The following is a 24,647-nucleotide window of genomic DNA, read 5'->3' as shown; positions in this document are numbered from 1 at the left end:
ATACCTCGACCCCGTGCACGGCCAGAGTTTACCTTACACACGGTTATCGTAATTCTACTTTCACGGACTCCTCGGCGTGTGTGATTACTCCTTCGAGCCTGCGTTCATCCGCAAAAGGAGCGGCTCGAGTGCGCTGCGTAAATGAAGGCCACGCGCGGCTCAGAAAGCATCTGCCGCAGGAGCTGAAAGACAAACGACTCAGCAAGGTGGAGACACTGCGGGTAGCTATTTATTATATCAATGTGGAGCCTGCTGGACTTGTATCGGGATGGAGGTGTCACTCGGAGACGCGCATAACTGCGCCGCTGCAACAGAGGACAGAGTGCAGCAATGATGGCGAATACTCGCTCAAGTTGGCACAGCCATATAAATGTGCCACAAAGTCAACCCAGTGGGAGACTTAGAGATCAGACCCTAAATTCAGATTAGCTGTTGTTAACGCAGTGCTAACTTAAGCCAGTGTGCAGGCGAAGTTGAGCGCACAGAAGGAGAGATTGAGAGCAAGAGTGAGCGATCTGCAGAGAGTCTGTGAGAGGTTATTATTGCACCTTAAAATGCATACAAGCTACATGCAAATACATTTATTGAGCACAGAATATATTTCTGTTTCCGCAAATTAAATTATGTTTTTAGATTATACTGCAAACCTTCTATAAATGTTGCTCAGTTTCATCTTTTTGGCACCTGGCATTAGGCCATGTTGCTATCCATGGGGCTAAATGGAGTGTGTTTGTGTGTCTGTGCAGGTGCATGTGATTGGTTGACAGGCCCGCTGAGGCCAGAGAAGAGGCTTCTACTTTGATCTGTTGCTGTTCTTCGCTTATGCTGTTATTAGTTATTATCAATGTTTGTGCAGATGATGGTTGGTGATGTTTTTCATAATATCGTTTGAAATCATATTTGCACACATTTTGGTTTTATTATCACCATAAGTTGCTGTGTGTGGTTGTTAAAAAAAGCGTATTGTGTTTATGCTCAAGTGGGCTCAGTGATATGTTAATAACAATATTATGGTGTTTTCTGGCTCAAAGAGGGAAAATTCACTGTTGTATGTCTTGAAAGAAACTACTGCATTTTGTGATGTAGATTACCTAGATATTACGCTTTTTTAAAATGAGACTCTATAAATCGAGGGGATGGAGGGCCTACAAAACCTCTCAGCCCCGGGGCCTACCATTAGGTTAAGGCGGCCCTGGACGTAGCAGGTAGCAAGGTCTTTCCTGTGCCGGAGGTTGTAAGTCCTATCCTTTGTGCTCACTATAACTGTCGTGCTAAACATCATCAAGGGGGTTTGGTAGCTAGAGTGCCGGCTCCAGCGGCGTCTCCTCGGCGGACCCACGCTGCGCCTAATAACTGGTTTTCTGCCCCAGCAGAGGGAAGGTTGCCCCCTGCTGGTGGTGCAGTGGTCTGCCGGTTCCAGGAGCCCAACATCACGCTACCTTCATCTTTGGAAAAAGGTTGTACTGTAGCGAGGAAAACTGTTCGTGGGGGTAAGATGTACAAACATTGTGTTAACCAGGGTGTGCCCAGGTGGGTTTCACAGTGGGTTATACAGCCAGGTGGTGTGTCTGGGGTAGGGCTGGGCGATATGGCTGAAAAATGTATCATGATATAAGTGTTTCATATCAGTCGATATCATTAATTATTGATTCTTTTTTTAGCCATTTGAAATAAGTAAAATTTGAAAAATAACCCTTTAAATGGTGACTACAGGTGAGATTTTTGGAAAAAAAAGATCATTTTCAAGATTTCAGAATCAGAATCGAAGACACGAGACAAAATAGTGTAGATGCTGACATTGCTGCTTAACAATATGTTAATTAGATAGTTGGTGTTTTTTGAAGTGGGGTCCTATAAAGTACATATCTATAGTTGGTCTGTTTCCTACCGTAATCACCGATCAGCGCGGCCTCAGTTTGGAGAAGCAGAGAGCCGCTCCAGCCCAGACGCTCAGCTTTGTACTAGAGTGAACACAGTGCAAAGCGAATTTTAACCAACTAAAACGAGGCCCACCTTAAAAAATCTATATTATTGCAAGTATACGTTGTATAGAGAAAATTCACACCGCTTTACATCTCCGTCAGACCGCCCTTTCTTTTGGCACTACATTTTCTCAACCGTAGAACCTCCGTATCCCTACGCATTAGCGCAACGGCCCAGTTGCGGAGGGAGGGGGTGTTATGGCCCCAGGGTTGTGGGTGTATTTTGTGTGTTTTCTTTCACCCATTCAGGTGACACCCGCATCCTCCCCCTCCTCCTCGTCAGTGTGTGGATCACACACCTGAGGCTACTTGCCACTTAGGCCATGTGATACAAAGGTGCTGCAGATGCCAGTTGGCCTGGGCGGCCGTGATATGCGGGAGCCACAGAGCCAGAGCTACAGCGTGTAGGTTGTTTTTGGTTGTGACCATAGTCGTGTGGGCAAATGAGTGTATTTTGCGGGCAATAGAGCCATTTTGAGTTGCAATTTTGCTACTGTTTTCTTTTGCCTCATCCGGGGACGTAACAAAGTGTTTTACTACTGGTTTAACTTATGTTTGGTTTTAATGTGTGAAAATATAAACTATGCATGAAGTAAAATGTGATGCTGTCAGCTCACTGTCTCACTTTGAACTCACTTTATTGGCTTTGTCAGCCAGGACAGGTGAAAACCCAGAAGCTGATCACAGACTTATCAGATATTATTTATTATTCTGTAGAAGTTCAAAATACATTTGGTTTAACATCTCATCAATTTCTATAATATAACTGACTGTACAGGTTAAAATAAGCTCTCATAGTTTAAGCAATAAGCTGATCTGAACAATAAATCATGTCTGACAGCTGGACATGATTCAGTTGAAGCTGCCGACTCCACGTTCTTCTAAACTTCCTGCTACATGCTGCTGCTGACTGTCTGTGCTGCTGACTCCTACCTGCTGCTGCTACTGAAAACTCAATATGAAAACTTTTGGAGCTGAAGGTAAATGTGTCCACTTCCCCCACATCCTCCACAGCCTCGCTCTCCTCTGTGATATTTCAATGTGGTACTTCTTTGTGTCCATCAGGTGAGTCCTGCCTCTGGTTCAGCTGCATCTGAAGACAATCACAGAACACATGTGTAAAGTTTTAGTTGTGACTGTGACTGTAAATCTAAAGTGGGGATGTTTTATTGGATGCAGGAGTCTCTAACCTGACTGGACTTCACAGCATGTCTTCCTGCTGCTCTGTGTCTTCTGTCTGTGCTGCAGTGAAGTCTGAGACATCCTCATGAACAGGACAAGAGTCCAACTGATGAGGAGACGACAAAATGAAGCTCAAAGAACCTCGTTCATGAACCGACATAAAATCAGATCAGCCAAGTTATTATAACTGTGATATAGAGGAGGTTTTATCAAGACGGCCTCTCTCTCTGTCTCACCTCTATCATCTCGACAGGTTCTTGTGGTTCAGTGGTGGAGCTCAGAGTTTTCTTCTTCCTGGATTGAGTCAAAAAACAACAAATACAAATGTCCACATTGAGAAACTCATATCACTAAAACTAAATGAAATGAATGAAGAAAATAAAAGAGCAGATGGATTCTGATTGTTTCACCTCGTCCACAGACTCAGGAGAAGAAGAGGAATCAGCATCAAGACCACCACAGTCAACCTGATGATGTTCATTATCATTGTTGAATTCACTAGAAATACACACAGATATGTGATGAGAATCAATAAATCACTTTTCCAGGTGATGCTGTCTGTTAATCAGTCAGTCAGAGTCCTCCACCTCTGACATGATGGAGGTTCCTCCCTGAACACAGCTACAGAAAAACTGTCTCTGAACGCAGACAGGAAATGTTATTTTCTCTGCACCAGTTATGAGTTGTTACATATTAACATGTTAATCTGCTCTGGTGCAGTAAACAGGTGTGTGTGCAGGTGAATGAAGATAACTCACCTGTCACAATCAGATGTACGGTGGTTTTGTTTCTTCCTATTCTGTTCTGGGCTTCACAGTAATAATTCCCACTGTGTTCAGCTCTGGAGTCAGTGATGGTGAAGATCTGTCCTGATGCTTTTGGTGAGTCTCCATTCTTCTTGTACCAGGTGTAATTAGCTGCTGGGTTAGCATCACTGCTACAGGTCAGAGTCACTGAACTGCCCTCCACTATCTCAGCAGAGGGACTCACTGACACAGAGGGAAGCTTTGGAGCATCTGGAGGAGAAAACATAAAAAACATTTCATTCCATTTTAATATGTGTGTTGACAAAGGAGGTCCATGTTAGAAATAGACAGAAATCAGAAATACCAAACTAATTAATATTACTTCAACTTAATCAACATAAATCCAAATGAACATAAAGATCACAGACAAAATGTTTAACAGTTCATCAAGGAAATTATCCTGTTTCAGTGTCTTTGGACACTTTCATGTTTACTGATGAACTCTAGTAGGTGAGCTAAAGTTCTGCATACTAACATTCAAAACACAAGTAAGGCTAATAACTTCATATCCTATGACTACATTCTGTTCACTCTTGTGGACGGACCAGACTTAAAAAAAAATACTTGAATAAAAGTGTTTTGCATCTTTAAGTGTCAACTAACGATACAGGCGGATTTGTTATTTTACAGCTTAATTTGGAGTGAAGACACATAAAATGAATATTTATTCAACAAGTCTAGAATCTTAGTTCAGCTGTTTGGTTGTCAATCACTTCTGTACAACAAATCACCAAATACCACTGAGTTACATCAACATGTTAAAGTCTCCATTAGATGGAACAGAAAGTAAACTCACACACTGGAGGAGACGGGAACTTCTCATAACCTTTGACAGCGCAGGTGTACTCGTCTGCATGATCAACGACGCCTGGAGAGTAATACCTGTTATTTTCAGGTACTTTCTCTCCATTCTTGAACCAGATGAAGGAAGTTTGACCATCACAACTGCTGACACACGTCAGGTAAGTGGTTGAATGTGTTCGATGCACCTGCAGCTTGAGAGGCTCTGTAAATATGTGGTAATGAGCAACAATGTTAATTATGTTAATAAATACATACATAAGATGTTTACAAAAATTGGTAGTGATTTCAAGAAATTAAACACTTTGAACTAAATTACTAAATATTCAGATGAAAATCTTACCTGTGACAGACAAAGTGACTCCATAGTAACCAGTATATCTCCCACCTTCTTGTTCTGTAATGAACTTGAACTTGTACTGAGCTGAGTCGCTCTCTCTCAGGTCTGTGATTCTTAGAGTGCAGATGTTGTTAAAAAAGAAATACTGCACACGACCTGAATACTCTGGTTCATTTTTCAGATCCACATAATTCTCATTCACCATTGTCCTGTACCAGAATCTATCCTGAACTCTCTTTACAGTGGATGGGTATCTGTAGGTGCAGCTCATGTCCACAGTTGATCCTTTTAAGGCACAGATCTCAGTAGAGCTGTAAGTCACTCCCCAGCCATTCTGACTCTGTATCACTGTAACACACAGAACATCAGAAAACACAATGACACTGAATAACTTCAGTTATCAGACGTGTTTCAAATCCTCGATTATCAGACTAATTACTGTCATCAACAGTTCTTAATCATGCGTCAACAAAAAATCGTCCACACAGAAAATTAATGATAACAGATTTCACGCACTTTTCTGAGATGTTGAAGAAAAGTTGTACAAAATACTCATATTACTCCACCCACATGGTAACTTCCCTTTAATAGGCACTTTCTAACAAATGCTTTGAATAAATAACACTTTATGACTTTTGTATGTTATTTCTGAATGACACCAGGATGAACACAAACAAAGGAAGAGTGGAAGATGTGAACATGCTTTCTACAGTTAAACTCAGTGTGCACCCAGTCTGAAGGTGCAGTGAAGTGAACAGGAATGTATTGAACCTGTGACCTTTAATGCAGTTTACTGACCAGGATAAGAGGAGAAATATTATTTATTAGAGTCTGTGCTGTTCTTGGTCAGTTCTCTCTGTTCACTCTGTGGTCAGGATGCTGCTGAGTGTGAAAACTACAAAAATAAAAGCAGAACACTGAGGTGTCAAAGTGCTTCATGCAGCTATGATGTAAAGATAAGCTGTCTGCATATAGCATGGAAACATCACACTGAGGTCAGACAGCACTAACAGAACTAGCAGGGAGTGGTGCGGATGTACGATCATATACAAGAAGTACAGTCAGTTTTGGGGTTTTACTGTGAGAACAATATCCCTCCAAAAAACTTCACTGTGATAAAAGTAGCTTCAGATACAAACTAATCGTCCTCCAGATGAGCTGCTGCTTCTGCAGCCAGGGTTGACTTTAGAACACATTAAACAGGAAGAGAAGGGAAAAGTTCTGAAAACCCAAAATATTCTCAGTTTACAGCGTGTAAAAGTGCTGAGCACACAGCTACTTCATGCAAAAGTCCAGATTCCCTCTTTAAATGCAGTGAATGTAACTGTACCTGACACAGAGAGAAGGAAGACGACAAATCCACTCACTGCTGCAGTTAAACTCATATCTGCTCCTCTGATCTCTCTGTGAGGTTTCAAAGACAATAAAACATGTCAGCAGATAAAATAATGATGCACACAGGAGGTTTGCAGTATCAGTCACATCTAGAAACAATTTTACGTACAATGAAGACGGACGTCGTCTTGAAAGAAGCCGTTCCTCAGTTGTCAGTGAGCAGAAGTCAGATATCACGCTCTTAAACCACTAGATGTACTTCCTCTTCAGGTCATTAACATACATGATGTGCTGACTTCAAGTCAACACCCACATCGTGCTAAAGTTGTGTTCAACACACATAGTTCAAGAAGACTGGTAGGATCTGATGAGGACACACAACGGTTTTAATGACTTTGGCTCATTTAGGTGGTTCAGATTGATAAACTGTGCAGAGATGTCCAACATGTAGATTGGGATAAAAAACAAAGTGTCACCAAACATTTGAAAATAAAAACAGCCAAACCTCACAGAGTGCAGAGAAACAGAGCAAAACTACCTGCATGGCTACACACCACTGAAGTTAAGAGAGAAAGTGTCTTTTTGTAATTTGGGTGAACTGACCCTTTAAAGCAGACAGAGGAGGAAGCACTCACAGTGATGAAGCCTGAATGTGCCACACTTAAACTTCCCCACTAGAGGGCAGTGAACCATCAGAGATACTGAATCAGGAGCATCCTGACGCTGTCTTCATCGCTGCTGACGACTTTAATCACAACAACTTAAAGACTGTATTCTCTAAATATTAACATGTGGACATTCCCACCCATGATAAGAACACACTGGATCATGTTTACAGCAGTATACGCAGTGCCTACAGGGTCGCACCCCACCCACACTTTGGACACTCAGACCACATCTCTTTGTTCCTGTATCCAGCACACAGACAAAGGCTGAAACAGACAAACCCTGTGACTAAACAAGTCAAACTCTGGACCCCGGACACTGAGAGCATCCTGCAGGACTGTTATACTTGGACAGACTGGGATGTGTTTAAAGCTGCAGCCACTCTGGAGGACTCTTCTGTCAGCATACAGGACTATGCTGACTATGTGACTGGGTATATTAGCACTTGTGTCGACAACATCATGCCCACCATGCAAGTCAAGAAGTTTCCCAACCAGAAGCCCTGGAGTAACAGTCAGGTACTTCATATGCTGCTTGGCTGCTCTCTTGTATTTAAATCAGGCAATGAGACGGAGTACAAAGCTGCGAAGTATGGACTGGAAAAAGCCATTACAGCTGCCAAAAGGCAGTACAGAGAGAGCTGGACGGCTTCTATTCCACTGCTGACTCCGGCCTACAGCACATCACTGACTACAGGACCACCACCAGCACCATCAGCTCTGCAGAAAGCCTGCTGAATAACCTCAACACTTTTTACACCTGCTTCAGGACTTCCAGCTATACCCATACCACAGAGTCCTGAGGAACATCAACCCCCTCAAGGCAGCTGGACCAGGCAAAGAGCTGGCTGATGTTCTCACCTCCATTTTCAACCTTTGACTCAGCCACAGCATCGTTCCCTCCTGCTTCAAGACCACAACCATCGTCCCCCTCCGCAAGAAGAGCCCACCCACCTGCCTACAGGCCAGTAGCACTCACTCCAATCATTATGAAGTTTTTTGAGAGATTGGTGCTGACCCACATTCAGAGCAGCATACCAGACCCACTGGACTCCTATAATACACCTACTGGCCCAGCAGGTCCACCTCAAATGCTATGGCTGCTGTAGGGAAGTATATGGGACTCACACGGACGGCACCATAAAATATGTGGGGTGTAATGTATAGGAAACACACTGCTTGATGATAAGGGTAATTAATCACTGGTGATTAATACCACACTCGTAGATGGGGCACCACCTCCGTTGTTTAGTTCCTGGAATAATCCGGAGGAAATCATTCCAAACACCTAACTGTACCAGCTGGCTTGGACAGTTAGAGTCCATTCATAATCAATTTATTCAATATCATATGTGACTTCTTTACACATATCTATCGGTTCTCTACATTAAAATTAAGTTCCAGACAAAGGCAAACGATTATATATGTTTTTTGACTAAATAATTTGAGGTAAAATAAATGAAAAGACAATTTTAGACGAACAACAGATAACGGAAAAGGTAAAGACTGTAATGAGAGTTCTGGGTTGGACTACGGCACAGTGCGTCGATCCAATAACCAGAGGGACGGCCGGTACTCTGTTGAGGAACTCTTGGTCTGAAGGCCCAGCGGGGTTTCTGCCTTGGGAGCGCTGGGGGTAGAGTCAGTCTCAGCTGGGAGCACACAAAGTCTTTTTTGTTGGAGACTCCTTGCAAGGCTTCTGAAGCAGACAATGACTGCAACGTTCTTCATCAGATGATCACAGTCTTGAAAAAGACTTTTTCTTTGTTGTTTCAATTGGTGGTTCTTAAGTTCTGATCCTTAACTAATTTAACTTCTTCTGGATCAGGCGGTGATACTTTAACGGTATATTAAAATCAAAAATCAAAAAGAAAATAATTTGTTCTATTAAAAACTTGGGTAAAAGTAAAGCACAATTCACTTTTCTTAGAGCTTGATGCAAAAATAAAAGTAAAGATTACTTTAAAAATAAAAACAAAAAGAAAAGCAAAGAAGTAAACAGAAGAGAAGAGCAGGAGAAGAAGACAAGACAGACAGAAGGCAGACAGAAGAGAGAGAAACAGAGAGAAGTGTAGTGCCAGCAAAGAAGTGACCAAAGTGAAGTGCAGAGCATCTTCTCTGTTTTTATGAGCTGCAGCAGGCAGACTGAAAACAGGGGTGGGGGCTGGCTGACAATCATTCCTTCTGTGTTCTGAGTTTAGAACACAAACCTCAAACTCATTAAGTAATAAACTTCAATTGGGCTTGACAATAACATGGGATAGATCTATTGTATGACCTTCTTAGGCTATTTGGGAATCTGCTAACATTAAGAATGACATTGTAGTTTAATTTCATACATTCTGAATTTTATTCAGAATGTATTGGAATTTGGATAAGTATAGAGACAGAGTGGTGTTGGAATGTCACAGACAGGGTTGTAAAACGGTTTGGCCCGTGAGGGGGGGAGGACTGGGTCATCTTTACCCCAACCAACATCTACCCCCCCTTCCTGTCATCTGATGTGGAGAGGGAGAACTCTATTTTGCTTAGTTATTGTAACTTAATAAAATAAGTTCTCTCGTGATCTGTTTATAGCAAGCAGGGTTTTCCCTGCCATTATACGGCTTAGGTGCGGCGCCCAAGCATTTTTGCCTCCCGCCTAACAGAAAAAATTGAGCAGGTGAGCAAAAATAAATAAGAGCCGCATTGCGTCCAATTGATCTTTACACGTTGCCGGGTATTTCCAAAAACGGACATTTCACCTTCTCTGTTTAAAAAAACCCCTGTTTACACCTATCTGTTTTCAGAAAAATTTTCATTCACCCGGCGTGTGTGTCTGCGTCTGTGTGTGTGTGTGTGTGTGTGGCGGTGTGTGAGTGAGCGGGACGGAGGGAGGCGAGTGCGTGTGCCACAACAACATGGAGTGAAAAGCATTTAAGGGAGTACCAGAAAACGTCTGTCATCAGAATGCCACCAAGGAAGTCCTGGTGAGTAACATTAGCCAAGCTTACACTTAAGGCTGGGCAAATAACCGAAAATATACCGAAACCATCGGTTACTTTCCCCTGCTACCTGTGTCTCTGACAGCAGCAGCTCCACTGCTAAGGAGAGGAACAGGCTGCTAACGTCAGCTACTGCTTGGTCCTTTCGATGGGGCACTACTATAGTTTTATTCCGCTTTACTGTTAGTTATAAAAAATGTAAATGCAATGTGAAATGTTAAAATATAAAAAGGCGTTGCTGTGTTAGTAAGTTTCTATAGCATGCTGTTACTTTAGCTAGCATAGCTGCGGTCGAGTGAGGTAGGGAGCTAATGAAGTGAGGAAGCGTGACAGAAAGCATAGATTTGCCCACACACAGTTCAGACTGCAGATGTGGAGAGGCTCTTCTCAGCTCTCAAGCTAGTAAGACATTTTATATGAAAATATTATTCTTCAAAGAAGTGAATTACACAAATTAAGATGCTGATTTTTAAGGTTAATCTCATTTTTAGGTGAAGACACCTCTGCGAAACAGGCTGACAGATTGCCACCTATATGTCTGCTGCCAGGTGGCAATTGATGGCCCTCAGCCAGGAACTTTTAAGATGGAGAAGTTTGTTCGGCGCTTCTAGAGAAGCAATTCAACCAGAAGAGTAAAATGTTCAAAAGGGGGCTGCGAATTATGCAAATAAAGGGTGAATTACAACTAAAGCAAATTGAGTCTGTTTTTTAGTTACCTATAGTGATGATAGTGGTCAAAATTATGTGAAATTGCACAGTTTTTGTTTAAAAAAAAGCTTTTTAAAAAAAGGTAAGGCCAAGGAACGCTAACCCCGCTTCTTCAGCTGCCCACCCCCCTAAGACCTCTAAAAACCCAGGGAAAACCCTGGCAAGAAAGCAACACATCCCCCCACTCTGTGGAGAGGAGAAGATCTGCCAGGTCAAGAGGTTAGGGACTCGGAGGAAGGAGCAATTTTAGTCAAAGATAATCATGGCATGGCAGGACCTTGTTAAGATACAGGACAAAGGACATGTGTTCCAACACTGCTGTTCTCCACTATTCCCTCTCCCACCTGGAAAATAAACTCCTATGTCAGGATGCTCTTTGTGACTACAGCTCCACCTTCAACACAGTCATCCCCCACAAACTCACCGACAAACTGTCTACACTTGGTCTGCACCGCATCATCTATGACTGGCTCCTAAACTTTCTGACTGGCGGGCCCCAGTCTGTCAGGATTGGAACTAGGACTTCAGCCAGCATCATCACAAATATTGGCACTCCACAGGGATGCATCCTCAGCCCAATCCTCTCCACCATAATGAACCATTATACTGTGGCACATTTAATTCTTATGGACACAAAATGTGACGACATGAGAAATAAAGATAAGGATGGTGAGCACAGGGACCCCCCAGGGCTGTGTGCTGAGTCCTCTTCTGTACACCCTCTTCACCTGCGACTGTGCCCCCACCCAGCACAACACCACCATTATCCGTTGGCGGATGACACAACAGTCATCGGACTGATCAATGGTGGGGTGGAGACAGACTAAAGGGAGGAGGTGGATCAGCTGGTGTCCTGGTGCCACACAAATAGTCTCTCCTTAAATGCAGAGAAGGCTAAGGAGATGATTATCGACCTGAGGAGGAGGGGAGACCAGCACAGCCCACTTCACATCGGTGAGACACAGGTACAGAGGGTGAAGGCCTTTAAATTCCTCAGCACCAACATCAGCAAGGACCTCTCCTGGTCTCACAACTCCCAGCACATTGCCAGGAAGTCTCTGCAGCGGCTGTACTTCTTAAGAAAACTGAGGAAATTTGGACTGCCAACCAAACTCCCCACAAACTTCTACAGATGTACAGTGGAAAGCATCCTGACCAACTCCATCACAGTGTGGTTTGGAAACTGCACAGTACAGGAAAGGAAGGCTCTCCAACGTGTGATTAAAACTGCACAATACATCTGTGGAGCAGACTTCCCATCACTTCAGGACATTTACAACACCTGGGTTACAAAGAGGGCACACAACATCACCAAGGACACTACACACCCCTAGCACACACTCTTCACACTGCTACCATCTGGCAGACGCTACAAGAGCGTGAAAGCCAGAACAACCAGACTTAAAAACAGTATTTATCCACAGGCCATCAGGCTGCTGAATGACTGTCTCATGACAACTCTGTATACTGGCACTATACTCAATACTGTGAACTATATTTGCATTATGTACATATTCAATATCCAATGTATATATTCAATATATCTCAATGTCTTCAGTGCCTTCTGCTGAATGTGAACTTGCACATGCAAACATGCCTGTCATTTATATATTTTTTCTTATAAATATGTTTAATATTTTTGTGTTTTTATATTTTGTGTGTCAGGTAACTCGCAAATTAAGAATTTCATTGCCTGGTGTAAACTATGTGTATATGACAATAAAACATCTTGAATCTTGAATAAGCCAAAGCTAAAGGACAGAGTTGAATTTAAATGTCTTGATATCTGGTGAACAAATAATAATCTCAAACATTAACAGAAGAATAATTAGTTTAAAGCTGAAGTTTAAACGTTCTGCACACTAATGTTCCACCTACAGAGCTGTCCAACAGCTCCTTCACTTGTTTTAGTTTAGTGTGTTTATTTCGGTCTTGTAAGAAAAAAAGACAAATACAATAGACAAATATAAAAGTATAAATACAAAACAAAACAAAACATAACAAAACAAAAACAAAATAAATCAATAACAAAAACAAATCAAAACAAAAAACACAACAAGCAATACAATACACTTTGACCGAAAAGGTGTAGGCTGAAGCATCAGCTTATTTTGCCTACCCTTCTTAAATTAACATTATCGGTTTGCTCATTTTAAAAAATCTTTTGGAAGAAAAAAAAAACAAAAAAAAAACAAAACAAACAAAAACAAAACAGAAACAGAAACCTGCATATTCTACATACAGCAATTTATGAGCACAGTGGTATTTATAATTCAGTTTTATATTTATTAATAATATTATTTTTAAATAACTTTTTGAATCTGTTAAGTGTGTTGCACAGTTTGATTTCTAATTCTAGATTATTCCATTGATTGACTCCTTTAATAGATATACATCTTTGTTTCACATTTGTTCGTACCTTTGCTTTTGTATACACTTAAGTCCCTCTTAGTTCATATCGACTGGTTCGAATCTGAAACATCCTCTGGACACCATCTGGAAGCATATTATTATTTACTTTATACATAATTTGAGCAGTTTTATAGTCCACAAGATCATTGAATTTTAAGGTCTGTAGGTTTATGAAAAATGTGTTTGTTGAGTCTCGATAATCAGCCCTGTTAATTATCCTTATTGCTCTCTTTTGTAATATGAAAATTGGTTTTGTAATTGTTTTGTACGCATGCCCCCAGACCTCTATGCAATAAGTAATGTATGGCTCGACAAATGTTCGATACAATAAATGTAATGAGTATTTGTTGAGGATGTATTTTGTTTTATTTGATATTGCAATAGATTTTGATATTTTGCTCTTTATATGATTTATATGTGGTTTCCAGCTTATTTTGTCATCCATAATAACTCCTAAAAACGTATTTATATTAACTCTTTGTATTTCAATATTGTTTATCCTAATTTGTGTTTGATCTAAATTTTTACGGTCTCCAAATACTATATATTTAGTTTTATTTAAGTTAAGTGAGAGTTTATTAATGTCAAACCATCTTTTTATCGTTCCAAGTTCTCTCTCCACTGTGTCCAGAAGGTGCCTCAGATCTTTACCAGAGCAAAGTAAATTCGTGTCATCAGCAAACAAAACAAAATGTAATAGCTTGGACACATTGCACATATCATTAATGTACATAATAAATAATTTTGGACCCAGCACCGAACCTTGTGGGACCCCACATGTTATCCTCCGCAAGTCAGATTTTTCATCATTTAATTGCACATATTGTTTTCTATTATCTAAATAATTTTTTAACCATGTATATGCTATGCCCCTGATCCCATATCTTTCCAGCTTCGTCATTAATAAATTATGATCAATGGTGTCAAATGCTTTTTGCAAGTCCATAAAAACACCTACTGTGTATTCCCTTTTGTCTATTGCTGACGATATTTTTTCTGTAAGTTCCATAACAGCCATTGTGGTGGATCGGTTTGATCTGAACCCATATTGATGTTCACTGAATAAGTTTTGTGTTTCTATGAAATGATCGAGTCTATGAATAAATAATTTTTCTAAAATTTTTGAAAACTGTGGAAGTAGAGAAATTGGTCTGTAGTTTGAAAATTGATGTTTATTTCCATTTTTGTATATTGGAATGACTTTTGCTATTTTCATTTGGTTGGGGAATATGCCGGTTTGGAATGACTGGTTGCAGATATGGGTCAGAGGTCTAGCTATACTATCTATAATATCTTTTACTAATGCCATATCAACATCAATACAGTCAGTGGATTTTTTATTCTTAAAGTTTTTTACCACATCAATTAGTTCCCTCTCAGATATCTTCTTAAGAAAGATGGTGTTTGGGTTTATGTTAATAGTGCTTTCGTCTACATCATTTTTTACTACTGGGTTCACAATTTCCTTGGCTAAATTATAACCAACATTCACAAAATAGTTGTTAAAGTCATTTACAATCTCCCTTGTTTTGGTTGTGATTGATTGATTTTTTTAATAAAATAATTGGATAATTTGATTTTCCTACACCTTTATTAATTATACTGTTAAGCACTTTCCATATACCCTGTGTATTATTTTTATGCTCTTCTAATTGTTTGTGGTAATAATCCTTTTTATTGAATCTCATTATACTTGTTAATTTATTTTATATTTTTTATATTTATTTTCAGCTTCCTTTGTTCTCAATTTAAAAACTGTTTATAAAGTAAGTTTTTCTTTTTACAAGCATTTTCTAGTCCCCTCGTAATCCAGGGCTTGTCATCATATTTCTTTTTTTTTTTTTGTTCTTATGGGACAGTGTTTATCATATAAGGTGGCAAAAACAGACAGAAATTCTTCATATGCTTTATGTTGTGGAAGCTGGCTGTTGATTTGACTCAGCAGCAGAAATAATTGGAAAATGTGACATCTGTCAAAGAGTTTTACTACTGGACTTATGTTTGTGTGAAAATATAAACTGTACATGAAGTAAATTGTGATGCTCTCAGCTCACTGTCTCACTTTGAACACTTTATTGGCTTTGTCAGCCAGGACAGGTGAAAACCCAGAAGCTGATCAGAGACTTTTCAGATATTATTTATTATTCTGTAGAATTTCATGATACATTTGGTTTAACATCTCATCAATTTCAATAATATAACTGACTTTACAGGTTAAAATAAGCTCTCATAGTTTAAGCAATAAGCTGATCTGAACAATAAATCATGTCTGACAGCTGGACAAGATTCAGTTGAAGCTGCCGACTCCACGTTCTTCTAAACTTCCTGCTACATGCTGCTGCTGACTGTCTGTGCTGCTGACTCCTACCTGCTGCTGCAACTGAAAACTCAACATGAAAACTTTTGGAGCTGAAGGTAAATGTGTCCACTTCCCCCACATCCTCCACAGCCTCGCTCTCCTCTGTGATATTTCAATGTGGTACTTCTTTGTGTCCATCAGGTGAGTCCTGCCTCTGGTTCAGCTGCATCTGAAGAGAATCACAGAACACGTGTAAAGTTTTAGTTGTGACTGTGACTGTAAATCTAAAGTCAGGATGTTTTATTGGATGCAGGAGTCTCTAACCTGACTGGACTTCACAGCATGTCTTCCTGCTGCTCTGTGTCTTCTGTCTGTGCTGCAGTGAAGTCTGAGACGTCCTCATACTCAGGACAAGAGTCCAACTGATGAGGAGAGACGACAAAATGAGGCTCAAAGGACCTCGTTCATGAACCGACATCAAATCAGATCAGTCAAGTTACTATGACTGTGATATAGAGGAGGGTTTGTCAAGATGGCCTCTCTCTCTGTCTCACCTCTATCATCTCGACAGATTCTTGTGGTTCAGTGGTGGAGCTCAGAGTTTTCTTCTTCCTGGATTGAGTCAAACAACAACAAACACAAAATTCCACATTTAGAAACTCACATCACTAAAACTAAATGAAGTCTGAAGAAGAAAATAAAAGAGCAGATGGATTCTGATTGTTTCACCTCGTCCACAGACTCAGGAGAAGAAGAGGAATCAGCATCAAGACCACCACAGTCAACCTGATGATGTTCACTATCATTGTTGAATTCACTAGAAATACACACAGATATGTGATGAGAATCAATCACTTTTCCAGGTCTTTTACCTTTTTAGAGCTATCGTCTTTTAACCTACACAAATAGACCACAGTTATCAGTAAATTCACATTATATCTGGAGATATGTGAGTAAACATGTGAAGCAGGTTCACTGTGGCTACAAGTCATATCTCTCTTAACGCTGAGTCAGCAGGACAACAGAGCTGCTTATATTTTGTACTCACACTGGACATCGACTGATACAGACGAGGACATGATCTCTCCATACTGATTCTCAGACTTGCAGGAGTAGTTCCCTCTGTCCTCAGAGCTGATGGAGGAGAAATGATAGATGCCTATCTGTCCTCGAAGCAACTTTTGTTTCTTCTTGTACCAGGTGTATTTAGCTGCTGGGTTAGCATCACTGCTACAGGTCAGAGTCACTGAACTGCCCTCCACTATCTCAGCAGAGGGACTCACTGACACAGAGGGATGTCTTGGAGCATCTGGAGGAGATGTGAACATATTTATTATTAATTGGGATACAGATGACTTTTCACAGTGGATCTGGATATTTAATTGTTTATTATACATGGTCTTATTTTCCTGCACAAGCTACAAAATCAATATATATTACATTTCCTTCGCTGCAGTCAGAGCTTCCTCTACATTGGTGTCCTCCAGTGAAATTATGGTCCTAACTGATGATGTTGGTTCTGTAATTTAATCACTTTCTACAATATTACAAAGGTTGTCTTGTAGTCAAATCCAGTCAGTAATTTTGTTTTCATGTATCTGGTGAAAAAACTACTAATATATGAACATCATTCCTCAGAGACAGGGTTGGTAACAGGACTCTGGTCACATTAGATGTTGGATGTGTATTTATGTGTGGCAGCATCTGAAACTTTAGAGGTGGTTTTCTGGATCAATGAACATCTGTGCAGATCTGGAAACAGTTCGTGAATCAAACATCATTTCATCATCTACTGTAGCTGCTCAGTGAACAACAGCAGCAGACTGTGAAGGTGAAACAGGCAGAGCTGGAGAAAGTGCACCATCAGCAAAACACCTGACTGGGTAATAAAGTTTTAAAAAGTTGTCATTAGTTGATTTAAATCAGCTGCATTATACTCACATTTCACATTAATATAGATGTGTTTAGACATCATCCCCTGCAGCTCGTTCTCAGCTGTACAGTAATACTCTCCAGAGTCAGAGGACTGGATGGAGCTGAAGACAAGCTGTGGTTCTTTACTGAGAGGTTGAAGGTCTGGATCTCCATTCTTCTTGTACCAGGTGTATTTAGCTGCTGGGTTAGCATCACTGCTACAGGTCAGAGTAACTGAACTGCCCTCCACTATCTCAGCAGAGGGACTCACTGACACAGAGGGAAGCTTTGGAGCATCTGGAGGAGAAAACATGAACACATTTTACATTTAATTTCAATATATGTGTTGACATTAGGATCCACATCAGAAAAACTAAAGCTACTTCATCGTACTTTTAATTCAAACTGAAAACATAAAGCACACAAAGACTCAAAATGTCTCACAGTTCATCAGTGCTGAATGCAGCAGATCAATGAAATGATCCTGGTTCAGAGTCTGTGGACAGTTTCATGTTTACTCATCAACTCTAGTAGTTAAATAAAAGGAGTGAGTTTTTTGTAATCCAAAAAGAATTTGAAATGGTTAAAGACATGAAAGTAAATCTTGTTTTACATAATCTCCAGTGTGAGCTGATATTTAACAGTTTAATTTTGCAGCACAGACAATGAAAGATATTTATGCATTATGTCTACAATCTCATGGGGCTGTGATTTGGTTGTTACCCAATTCTGCACAATGAATCACCAAATACCACTGAATTACATGTAGTTGCACTCTAAAAACTCCTGGGTTATTTCTTCAACCCAATTTCTGGGTTATCTGTGTTGGGTTAAACTCATGGGTTATTTTTTCAGAGAGTGTTATTTTGACCCAGAAGTTGGGTCAAAAAGAATAACCCAATTTTCTGTGTTAAAATAACCCAGAAATTAGTTGGTCCCTTTTTAACCCAGGAGTTGGCTCAAAAATAACCCATAATGGGTTATACTGTAATATGAACTACAGCATTTTCAGCATTACAGCATTTTACAGCATTTTCAGCCATAATGGGTTATTTTTGAGCCAACACAACAGGTTGGCTCAAAAGGCTCCACCAGGTGTTATTTCAGTGGACGACTGTAAGTAAACTCACACAGTGGAGGAGAGCGGCAGTTCTCATGTCCTTCTACAGCACATGAAATACTGTCTGTAGGAGTGATGGAGACTGAACAATAAGAAGATGTTTGCCCCTGAATGATCCGTCCATTCTTGTACCAGACGTAGTGAAGGCGACCAGGTAGACGAAAACTGCTGTGACACTTCAGCACTGCCCAGAGTTCAGGGGGATAGACATGTAAGCTGTTCACCCTCACCTGCAGATCTGAATATGTGAATAAGAAACAGAAGTTTTCCTTTTAGACTGAATGTCAACACACACACACATACACACACACTCAGATGAAAATGTTACCTGTGACTGACAAAGTGACTCCAGGTTTACCAGAATATTTCCCACTTTCTTGGTCTGTAAGGATTCTGAACTTGTACTTTGCTGAGTCGCTCTCTCTCAGGTCTGTGATTCTCAGAGTGCAGTTTGTTGTTACCACAGTCATACTGCACACGACCTGAATACTCTGGTTCATTTTTCAGATCCGTATAATTCTCATTCACCACTGTCCTATACCAGAATCTGTTCTCAACTCTCTGTACAGTGGATGGATATGTGTAGGTGCAGCTCATGTTCACTGTTGATCCTTTTAAGGCATAGATCTCAGTAGAGCTGTAAGTCACTCCCCAGCCATGCTGACCCTGTATCACTGTAACACAGAGAACATCTGCTTTGAACCATTCACAGAGACAGAGGCATTTTACACAGAGTAGTAAAACGAAAGATGTTACCCCACACACATATTAACTTCCTTTTGTGGTAACTTTCTGATTCTTTGTTACAATCATGCTCTAAGGCTTTGATGCTGTGTCTGAATGAAGTGAGGTTGATCATAACAATGTGTAAGCTTAGTTATTCACACTGAGTGCAATTTAAGAGTGAAAGATGTGAACATGCCTTCTACAGTTAAACTCAGTGTGCACCCAGTCTGAAGCTGCAGTGAAGTGAACAGGAATGTATTGAACCTGTGACCTTTAATGCAGTTTATTGACCAGGATAAGAGGAGAAATAGTATTTATTAGAGTCTGTGCTGTTCTTGGTCAGTTCTCTCTGTTCACTCTGTTGTCAGGATGCTGCTGAGGTAAGTGTGAAAACTACAAAAATAAAAGCAGAAGACTGAGGTGTCAAACTTCTTCAAGCAGCTATGATGTAATGATAAGCGTCTGCATATAGCATGGAAACATTACACTGACGTCAGACAGCACTAACAGAAACTAGCAGGGAGTGGTGCGGATGTACGATCATATACAAGAAGTACAGTCAGTTTTTGGGGTTTTACTGTGAGAACAATATCCCTCCAAAAAACTTCACTGTGATAAAAGTAGCTGCAGATACAAACTAATCGTCCTCCACATGAGCTGCTGCTTCTGCAGCCAGGGTCGACTTTAGAACACATTAAACAGGAAGAGAAGGGAAAAGTTCTGAAAACCCAAAATATTCTCAGTTTACAGCGTGTAAAAGTGCTGAGCATACAGCTACTTCATGCAAAAGTCCAGATTCCCTCTATAAATGCAGTAAATGTAACTGTACCTGACACAGAGAGAAGGAAGACGATAAATCCACTCACTGCTGCAGTTAAACTCATATCTGCTCCTCTGATCTCTCTGTGAGGTTTCAGAGACAATAAAACATGTCAGCAGATAAAATAATGATGCACACAGGAGGTTTATAGTCCTCAGTCACATCTACAAACAATTCTACTTACAATGAAGACAGACGTCGTCTTGAAAGAAGCCGTTCCTCAGTTGTGAGTGAGCAGAAGACAGATATCACGCTCTTAAACCACTAGATGTACTTCCTCTTTAGCTTATTAACATACATGATGTGCCAAATGCCAGTCACCACCCACATCGTACTAAAGTAATGTTTTGATCACATAGTTCAAAAAGACTGGTAGGATCTTGATGAGGACACACAAGGGTTTTAATGACTTTGGCTCACTTAGGTGGTTCAGATTGATAAAACTGTGTCCAACATGTGGATGGGATAAAACAGAGAGAGAAAGAGAGACAGTGTCTTTTTGTAATTTGGGTGAACTGACCCTTTAAAGCAGACAGAGGAGGAAGCACTCACAGTGATGAAGCCTGAATGTGCCACACTTAAACTTCCCCACTAGAGGGCAATGAACCTTCAGAGATACTGAATCAGGAGCCTGAAAACAACATTTTATCCTCCATCACGTATGTTGAACATTCCATAATACATATTACAACAAACTCAACTCTTTGAGTTGACCAAAACTAAAAACTATCGAATGTTCCAAATACTTTAATGTACTAACCATATGACTCACATGCAAATGTCTTGTACTTACACAGTGAAGAGAGATGACGAGTTGATCTGTCTATATTTATTCTCAAACTTGCGGTGATAGAGCCCTCTGGCTCTGGAGCTGATGGAGGGGAAATGGAATTTTCCCCCTGGTGTCTGAATCAGTGTTTGTACCATGTGTAATTAGCTGCTGGGTTAGCATCACTGCTACAGGTCAGATTCACTGTTAGCTGCTGGGTTAGCATCACTGCTACAGGTCAGATTCACTGTACTACCTTCCTCTGGCAAACCATCCGGCGCCTCAGGAGGGGGAAGCAGTCCTCCATCAACACTGTTTACAGTGGACGTGGGAGGCTGTTGACCTCTACTGGGGACATTGTCGGGCGGCGGAAGGAATACTTCGAGGATCTCCTTAATCCCACTGACACGCCTTCCATAGAGGAAGCAGAGGGCTTGGGACTCAGAGGTTGACCCATTCATCACCCAAGCCGAAGTCACTGAGGTAGTCCGGAAGCTCCTCAGTGGCATAGCACCGGGGGTGAATGAGGATCTGCCCTGAGTACCTCAAGTCTCTGGATGTTGTGGAGCTGTCTTGGTTGACACGTCTCTGCAGCATCGCGTGGCAGTCGGGGACAGTGCCTCTGGACTGGCAGACCGGGGTGGTGGTCCCCCTATTCAAAAACGGGGACCGGAGGGTGTGTTCCAACTATCGGGGGATCACACTCCTCAGCCTCCCTGGGAAAGTCTATTCCAGGGTACTGGAGAGGAGAATTCGGGCCGATAGTCAAATCTCGGATTCAGGAGGAACAATGCGGTTTTCGTCCGGGCCGCGGAACACTGGACCAGCTCTGTACCCTCCCACAGGGTGCTCGAGGGTTCATGGGAGTTTGCCCAACCAGTCCACATGTGTTTTGTGGACTTGGAGAAAGCATTCGACCGTGTCCCTCGTGGCATTCTGTGGGAGGTGCTTCCGGGAAGTACGGGTGGTCGGAGGGCCCTCTGTTAAGGGCTGTATGTCCCTGTACGACCGGAGCAGGAGCTTGGTTTGCATTGCCGGCATGTAAGTCAGACCTGTTCCCGGTGCATGTTGGACTCCGGCAGGGCTGCCCTTTGTCACCAGTCCTGTCATTATTTTTATGGACAGAATTTCTAGGCGCAGCCACGAGCCGGAGGGGAGTCTGGTTCGGGAGCCACTGGATTTCATCTCTGCTTTCGCGGATGATGTGGTCTTGTTGGCTCCTTCAAGCCAGGACCTCCAGCATGTCCTAGGGGTGGTTTGCAGCCGAGTGTGAAGCGGGGGCCATTGTTCGCGACCGGGTAAAAAAAAGGGTGTCTTGTTCCCTCCGAGTTAGGGGAGAGTTTCCAGCCTCAAGTGGAGGAGTTTAAGTATCTTGGGGGTCTTGTTCACGAGTGAGGGAAAGGAGGAGGAGATTGACAGGCGGATCGGTGCAGCGGCCGCAGTAATGCGGTCGTTGTATCGGTCTGTCGTGGTGAAGAGAGAGCTGAGTCGAAAGGCGAAGCTCTCGATTTACCAGTCAATCTACGTTCCTACCCTTGCCTATGGCCATGAACTTTGGGTCATGACCGAAAGAAAAGATCCCTTACACAAGCCTGAAATGAGTTTCCTCCGCAGGATGGCAGGGCGCTCCCTTAGAGATAGGGTGAGAAGCTCTGTCATCCGGGAGGAGCTCGGAGTAGAGCCGCTGCTCCTCCACATCGAGAGGAGCCAGCTGAGGTGGCTTGGGCATCTGTTTCGGATGCCCCCGGGAGGAGACCCGAGGAGACCCAGGACACGCTGGTGTGACTATGTGTGACTGAATGTGAAAAAAATACCATCTCCTACAGACTCAACTTGTCTTTCTCGGCCATGTAGTTTCAGGGAAGGGATTGGAATTGGATCCCAAGAAGGATGATGCCATCACGGCCTACCCAGGTCCAACAGAGTTAAAAACTCCCCAGAGGTTCCTAGGGTTGGTGGGTTGGTATCACAAGTTCCTTCCTAGGTTAGCGGATATTGTGGCTTCACTCAACAACTTCAAAAATAAAGGGATGTTTTGGGAATCGTCGGCTCAGTGTCAAGCGTCATTTGAACATCGAAAGCGCTTATTGCCATCTCAACTGGTGCTAGCGCAGCCGAGGCCACACCTTGGCTTTCAGGTGCACTGTGACTCCAGTGGTGTGGGGCTAGGAGCTGTTCTGATGCAGTCCATTGAAGGTGAAGAAAGAGCCATCGCCTTTTCTTCGAGAGCTCTCCATGGTTTTGAAGTGAGGTATTCTACCTCAGAGAAGGAATGCCCGGTCGTGATGTGGGCAGTCGAAAAGTGGGTTCATTACCTTGAAGGGGAAGCATTTGATGTGTTCACATACCATAGTGCTCCGACCTGGGCATTCAACTGCCCTAAGGCATCATCCCGCCTCACCAGATGGACACTCTGCTTGCAGGCTTTCTCCTTCTGGGTCCACTACAAGCATGGTTGCTGTAATGTGTTCCGGATGCTCTGTCCCGCGCCATGCCACTACAAGAATGTAGAGTGTGTCTGTGGCTGTCGCCAAGTCATACTGGGCTGATTTACCCAGTTCCCTTCAGGCCATTGAATGCAGCTGGACAATACATTGTGCCAAGAGCTGGAGCTAACAATCTGCCAGCCCACACCAGGCTGCATCCATTACCAAGAACAACAGGGAGTTTTGCACAGAGGTGTGCCCTCAAAATACAGCTGATTTAACTACCAGTTGGTTGTGCCGACTGTGCTGTGCAGAGTTCCTCTCATACTTCCACAACAGCCCATTGGAGGACATTTAGGAAGGATGTAGGTGCTGCTGAAAATCTTGGAGGTAGCATGGTGGCAACGGAGGTCAAAGCACCCAGCAAGATGATAGGAGTGGACTTCATCGGGCCATTCCCACTCAGTAAGGCTCAGAATTCAGTCCTGATGGTTCTAGTAGATTACTACAGTAGGTGGGTGGAGCTTTTCCCTCTGAAGGGCACCAAGACACCAAAGGTCTGTCAAATCTTGAAAAATGACATCTTCACACGCTGGGGGGCACCCACCTACCTGGTGTCAGATCGACGCCCTCAATTCACAAGCCAGCTGATGTCCAGCCTGTGTGAATCCTGGGGTGTGGCCCAAAAGTTCACTACAGCCTACCACTCCTGAAAACCACGATAGCTTGCTTTGTAGAAAACCATCATCAGGATTGGGATCGGTGGCTGCATGAATTACGGTTGGCTATCAACACGGCAGTACATGAGACCACTGGTGTAACGCCTGTACTGTACTGTAACTTATCAAGTCTGCTTGTTCCCTTAAATTTGCATATGTACTTTTCCCTTTTTGAGTTAATAATTGAAGGAGATTGTTACATCTGTACCACTGTAACACAGAGGACATCAGAAACTACAATCAAATTCATAACAGAGGATAGAAGACATGAACATGCTTCGTAACACAGAGTTAACACTGAAATTACATTGCTAACAACAAATCCTGCTTCGGAGTACAGGCACCAAATGAACCACTAACAGCTCCAAGTATAGATCACTGACACAGCACTACTCTTATTCTTTAACATTAACTACACAAAAATGGAAACAGAAAACAGAACTGAATGTGTTTTAATGGTCTGCAACATTTGGCATCATATCACAAACAATCTAGAAGAATATTATTTAGGTTATCATTATTTTTTGTATGATTCTAAAAAATATTTGAGCTTGCTCTGAGTAACTAAATGCCCAACAATGTAAATATAGACATACATTACCTGGAACAGAGAGAAGGAAGGAGGATAAGGAATCCACT

At 41.9% G+C, this 24,647-nt stretch overlaps 1 protein-coding gene and 4 long non-coding RNA genes across 7 annotated transcripts in view; 3 read left to right on the top strand and 2 right to left on the bottom strand.

Annotated features, from left to right (window-relative positions):
• Positions 1–3,986, bottom strand: part of LOC115587633 (uncharacterized) — a 36,339-nt gene extending 32,353 nt beyond the window's left edge. Inside the window, exons 1-4 of one of the 3 annotated variants that reach the window (XR_003985109.1) lie at positions 3,575–3,812; positions 3,401–3,458; positions 3,173–3,270; positions 2,730–3,075 (exon numbers count right to left, since the gene is read on the bottom strand). This is a non-coding gene — a long non-coding RNA (uncharacterized LOC115587633). Of the gene's footprint in view, positions 1–2,729; positions 3,076–3,172; positions 3,271–3,400; positions 3,459–3,574; positions 3,813–3,922 lie in introns of those variants that run through there. The other 2 variants (XR_003985105.1, XR_003985099.1) reach the window with 2 other exon arrangements.
• The window catches only part of LOC115588307 (B-cell receptor CD22-like), a 342,428-nt gene that overhangs the window by 220,173 nt on the left and 97,608 nt on the right, over positions 1–24,647 (top strand). The gene's annotated exons all lie outside the window — the stretch shown is intronic.
• LOC115587743 (uncharacterized) overlaps positions 1–24,647 on the top strand; it is a 232,600-nt gene that overhangs the window by 186,032 nt on the left and 21,921 nt on the right. The window lies entirely within an intron of this gene.
• The window catches only part of LOC115587750 (uncharacterized), a 219,348-nt gene that overhangs the window by 185,242 nt on the left and 9,459 nt on the right, over positions 1–24,647 (top strand). The window lies entirely within an intron of this gene.
• On the bottom strand, positions 15,705–16,351 carry LOC115587620 (uncharacterized). Its single transcript, XR_003985093.1, has 4 exons — positions 16,244–16,351; positions 16,069–16,126; positions 15,839–15,936; positions 15,705–15,743 (listed from the first exon to the last, which is right to left on the bottom strand). It is a non-coding gene; the product is annotated as an uncharacterized LOC115587620 (long non-coding RNA).

This window comes from Sparus aurata, chromosome 1, assembly GCF_900880675.1.
Source record: "Sparus aurata chromosome 1, fSpaAur1.1, whole genome shotgun sequence".
In the NCBI taxonomy this organism is placed as follows: Eukaryota; Metazoa; Chordata; class Actinopteri; order Spariformes; family Sparidae; genus Sparus; species Sparus aurata.
Note: the sequence above shows the minus strand (reverse complement) of the source record. Positions and strands in the feature narration are given on the sequence as shown.